This window comes from Ipomoea nil, unplaced genomic scaffold (assembly GCF_001879475.1).
Source record: "Ipomoea nil cultivar Tokyo-kokei standard unplaced genomic scaffold, Asagao_1.1 scaffold1043, whole genome shotgun sequence".
Lineage (NCBI taxonomy): Eukaryota > Viridiplantae > Streptophyta > Magnoliopsida > Solanales > Convolvulaceae > Ipomoea > Ipomoea nil.
In genome coordinates, this window is record NW_017617471.1 from 12,254,578 (window position 1) to 12,260,948 (window position 6,371).

A 6,371-nucleotide genomic window follows, 5' to 3' on the forward strand; every position below is an offset into this window, starting at 1 on the left:
CAATTCTGTTTAAATTAATAATACAGAATGAAATTTTTTTTTTGAAAAACAAAATCACAGTGAAATTATGATAATTTTGTGCAAGTTAAAAAATATTTTTTTTCGTTGGGTGCAAATTTTCTTTCATTGGTATTTAACTCTTAATTTTGGTAACTACTAATGTTTTGCAAAGCAATTTCTTGGCAGTGGAGAATGGGTTTCTTCGACGGAGATGATAAGGAAGTTTCAAGTTTGAAAAACAAAGTATTAATCTCAACAATTGTGAAAAGACAATTCTACCCTTGAGAAAATAGGGTCAAACGGTCAAATCTAGCGGAAGGACTATAGATGGAACGTAATCAAAAGTAAGAGGACTGACGGTGGTAGATTTAAAAGTTGAGGACTAAAAGTGACAGTGTCACAATAGCCAGAGGACGTCCACTGGTATTTACTCAATGTTTCACCGTATTATGGATTAAAATAATACTACTGAGAAAGATGTCAATGAAGAACTAGAAGAAGAATTTTTAAATAAATTATAATTTTTTTAAAAAAATTATAAACAATAGTAATCGAACTCATTGAAAACTTATAAGAATGTATTCAATTTAGAATGTTAATAACTTTTGTACGGAGTATATTTTTAAAAATAAAAAAGTCTATAAAAATTAATAAAAGTATATGAATGTTTATATATATATATATATATATATATATATATATATATATATATATATATATATAGATTCTTACAAAGTTTACAAAAATTTAAAACTACACTATAAAAGTTAATAAAAATTTATTAAAATTTATTATTTTAAAACTTTAAAATTAAAGTTTACAAAAATCATGATTGAATACGTTAAATAACTAAATTTATCAAAATTAAAAGAAATGAATAAATTTAGAAATAAGAAAATCTAAAAGTTCAAAAAAAATCCCTTTAATAAAATGTGTGGTTTATTTAGCTTAGTCGATCTTAATCATAAATGTAAAATGTGAAAATTGAGGTACATTATAGACTTTGATGACTAACGTCGTGCCACTTGTCACATTACACATCTCTATTTTAATATTTGGAGTATAAATTGTTGTCCCATTCGAAAACCGATCGACTTCCTCATATTTCACAAATGGATCGTCTTACCCCAAAAAGCTTAATCTTCAGCCCTAAAGGCTCCCCATACTCCGACCCGACAAAGTATGTGGGAAGATGTAAATTACGGTGATTTAATGGATTAGTAGGCTGGGTTAAATGTCAGTGCGCACAAGGAGCAAATGGATCGTCTTAATCATGCCGTTGAGTGTTGAAATGAAATGAAGCTTATATAAGTCCGCACGGGCAGCTCAATTAGTCATATAAGTGAATTTTAGAAACAATGATTCGGAATCGAATCTCACTAACGACAGTGTAAAAGTAACTTCTCAAAATGAGGACAGAGGTCTAGTCTCTGTATTTAACTGAGTTATCATAATTTACATTCTTTCAAATGTTCTGTCAGACCGGATCATAAGACCCTTAGGTTGGGATTATCCCAGTCAATATTGGCTTTACAAGCTGATGTGGCTAAGCCACGTCAGCATTTTTTTTTTTTTTTTAAATTAAGGCGATTTGCAATTTTGCTTCTGCATCAAATTTGCAAACCGCGGCAGCTTTTGTATTATTTAATTTTGTTTATTGTTTTTCTTTTATTTTTATTATTTTAATATTATTAATAATGTTATTTTAATATGTTGGGCCCACTTTTAAAAGTTGATTAGATTTGTAGGGATGAGCGTGAATAGTGGATGATCTGTAAATAAAATGATATAGAAGTGAGATTTATTTTTTTAAGTGAAAGAGATTCACAGGTGATAATATTAGCCTTAGAATTGAGATTCAACCTTTTGAAACCATGAAAGTTCATATAAATCGTTTCTTTACATCTTCAACACTCAACAGTAAAGTAATTAAGAGGTTGCCATTCTATATTGGCTGCCCGTTTATTTGTATTTTATTTGGTGATTTTTTTTATAAAAAAAAAATATTAAAAAAAAATAAATTAGCTAAATATGATATTTAAAATGGTAATTTTGACGTATAATTTTGAGTGGGGTTCATTTTTTATTTGGGTTGAGTCAATGTATTTCTCCTAAATAAAAAGTTTAATTTGATATATTATATATTCAAATTCAAAATGGATAATGAGTAAATACAATCCTTATACCATGACTAGGGTTCATAGTGTACTATGGAATTTAGTGCATGTGTATATGTTTTATGTTGTGAGTTTTTATGTTTTGTATTATGAAATTTTGTACATTAAAAATATGAATTCTGTACATGAAACAAATTAGTAATTTTGTCTTATATTATTAATTTTTGTGTCTTGTGTTGTGAAATTCGGTGACGCCCATGTACATAAATTATCTAATTCATTCATATTTGAAAAATAAGTAAATATATAACATGTGAGTGTGTCATGTGTTGTGATTTTTTGTGTCTTATGTTATGAAATTATGTACACTGTAAGTATGAATTCTGTATCTCATCGCTCCGATCCAGGGTCCATAATGCTATGTGGGCCATGATTCATGATATAAATTGTTGGGTAAATAAGAAATGTGTTTTCAAAATATACTCATTTGAGTGGCAATTTATATCATGGACTAGGGTCCACATAGCATTGTGGACCATAAATCAAAACGACGAGGTACAAAATTTGTACTCGTAAAGTATAGAATTTCATAAAACAAGACACAAAAAATCACAACACAAGACACATACACATGTTATATATTACTTATTTTTCAAATCTGATTTAGGTACAAAAATTTGTGTTCATAGGCACATAATTTCACAACACAAGACATAAAAATTCATAACATAAGACACAACTACTAATTTGTTTCAGGTACATAATTCATACACTTAAGATACAAAATTTCATAACACAAGATACAAAAACTTACAACATAAAACACATACACATGCATCAATGTGTACTGTGGTCCATGGTATAAGGATTACATTTGAGTTGGGAAGATTTTTAAGTACTCTTTTGTCCCATATTGAAAAGAAATGTGGATTTACACTAGTATAAGTACAATTTAATTTTTTAAAAAGGTTAAATTGTGTAGTATAAAAACTCTCTTTTGCACACTACATAATTATATTTTAAACCCATTCTTTCAAAATCAGATTTGAAAAATAAGTAAATATATAACATGTGTATGTGTCTTGTGTTATGATTTTTGTGTCTTGTGTTATGAAATTTTGTATCTTAGAGTATGAATTTTGTACCTCGTCGTTTAAATCTAGGATCCATAATACTATATGTCTTGTGTTGTAATTTTTTGTATTATAAAATTATGTATCTTACGAGTACAAATATGGTACCTCGTTTCAATTCAGAGTTTATAATACTATGTGAATCATGATCCATGATATAAATTGTCCTATTGCACACGTTATTTTGTATACTTGGATTGGGGTGAACCACGCGCATGACATTTTCGGGATGAACCACGCGCATGACATTTTTGGGATGGACCACACGCATGTTAACATCAATCAATATATATATATTTCAGTGATCATGTGGTATTTACTGAGGTTGGCTTTATATTAATTTCAAATGAACAAAAAAAAATTCAGTTTAATTATTGATATAATAGTCCATAAATAATTTTACTTTGTATTATACCATAAGGACAATGCTATTTGCCTCAACAAACACCATCTGAGCTTTGCGCGCCCGCAGAAAACAAGTGCCCGACTTCATGCTCAACCCTAGAGGGGGCAGAGTGAGGGTCGGCTGACCTTGCACGACCCCATGTGGCACCTCGATGCCGTGGTGAGGGGTTGCACTACACCCTTGGAGCCCCTTGACGAAGCAGGTTAACAAAGTTGCGACTCGTTGGATCGCAGCCACCCCATCTTTTAGGCCAGGGTTGTGGGTGGAGCGAGTGGAGCCAACCCGCCACTATGGTTGTTATTGAGCTGGTCTCTTAAGTCCCCCGCAGACCTCACGAAAAGGGTTTGCCAGCTTGCAGTCCTATTGAGGTCGTTCCCGCTAGGGGAGACATGGGTATGGTATTGCAAGAATCACGAGAGTTGTGAGAACTGGACCTTGACCTCGCCATTGATGGTAGGTAGTACGCTCGAGCTTGTATGTCGAACTCTCAATGAAAACACATAAATTAACCCGGGTGACCCAAATTAATTAAACCAATAATTAAAGAATAAATAAAGACAAAGTGTTGAATAGGAAGGATAATGTCTTGTATTAATGACTTGTGTAAGATGATTACAAAAAAGATTGTGATGTCTCAACAAGACAAATAGAAGAATGATATACTAGATTGGCCTCTTAACCATCCCTAAGAAAAAGGGTGGGCGGTTATGCCCCTCTTGACCACGTCTACGCACCCTACCCGGTCTCGAGGCCGGGTCTTAACCAGCCGAGGCCGAGCACTAGGCTCGACCTTAGTCGTGGGAGACCGAGCACTAGGCTCAGCCTTGGCCACTGGGGACAATGCACTGGGCTTAGCCCGAGGCCTCGGGGTCAGTTGGACCCACCTTTCTCCGCCTAACTAGATCGATTTGCTCCAGACCCGTCTCTAATATATTCTTCAAATGAAATGTTTGATAATTGAAAATTAAGGTTTCTACTATTTATCAAAAGTCGAAACACATGTTTGGGTCGGAAAAATCGAAATTTCTACTTTTAGTTCTCATTTTTATATTTTTATATATGTGTGTATGTTAACAATTTTTTTTAAAGGCCACGGTTTACTTAATTTGTGGGCATTCGATTTCCATTAATCAATAGGTTCATTGTCTTGTACCCTGAAAAGGTATTTTAAATAGATTATTACGGATGTAAAGAAAATATTGAAAAGGACATAAGTATGTAGCAGATTATAAATAAAGACAAAATACTTTCCCAAAAAATAAAATAAAGACAAAATAATTGAATTGAAGGTGATGAGTTCTTATTATAGCAGTGTTACCAAAGTTCTAAATCTAATTATTAAATTGGATCTTTCTAATTCACAATATAAATGATAATTCTAAAGGTTATAAAAAATATGACTTGGGAAAATTCGAAGTAATGTTTTTAGGTCAATAATTATAAATTTGAGAAATTTTACAATATCTTAAGTTACAACGATGTTGGGCTTTGTAAAGTTATACGTTGGCTCTGTTTGGCAGAGCTTATTTAGGAGCTTATAGTTTATTTTAGCTTACTTGGAAGGAAAATACAACTTATAAAGAATAAGGTATAACGTTACAAAATATATGACATTGTAGCACGCACACCTGAAAACTTGTTCCCAAGATAAAACTAAGAACCAATTTCAGTCATCTATTTAAAAAAATTTAACGAACTTGATGCAATTCGAGAAAAAATTTATAGTATCATTCTAGTAATTTTAATTTTTCTAACTTTAAAAGTGCAATTTTTAACACTATAGGATGCATTATTTCTGAATAAGTCTTAAAACCTAAAACAAAAACTAAAGCCTAAACATAGTTAAATCATAAATTCTAACCTAAATAGTAAAAAGTCAACCTTTACAAAAAAAAAAAAAAAAAAAAAAAAAAAAAAAAAAAAAAAAAGCAAAAAACTAAACCAAAATTAAATAAATAAATAAATAAATAACAAATTCCTAATTGCATTGCACTTTCAACCTAGCAAAAAATGCACAGTATATATAGTTCTGCAAAATGTACTACTCTCTCTTTCCTATTTTATCTATCCTACTTACTATTCATTGGTCAAGCCAACTATTTCTTCTTTGTTATTTTCTTTAGTATTTTTAATTTACTTATTTTTATATTTGATTTTTTTTTGTGTGTTCAATAGTACTTTTAGTGTAGTTTCTAAATGTATAAATTTTGTATACTAATACTAAACTTAATATTATGAAAAATTGGATTAAAAATAACTTCAGTCAAACCTCGTTAACCGAACTAGACATATAAAATGAGACGGAGGAATCCGGAGTATATAATTTTGAAAAGTGCACTTTTAAAGTTGGAGAAACTTTTCAAAATGTCGCCGCAATTTTTTCCTTATTGCTCTAAAACTGTTAGATCTAGGTAGAAGGATGGTTGGGATTGGTTTTTTAATTTTAATGATCAAATAAAAACATGTGTTGAGGAGAAAATTGTGAACCAATCAAAACCATTGATTTCAGAAGATCTAATGATTTTAAAATAAAGAGAGAAGGAAAAATTTGTGTGTGCATAATTGCATATTAAGCATGTGCATGTTGTGTGCATGTACTCAGTACGTGGTTAGGGGATTCAAAATTCGCATGTGCATATTAAGTATATGTTTTGTGCAACATAGGATATGCACACAACACAAGCGCATATGCACACACGAATTTTGAACTCTATC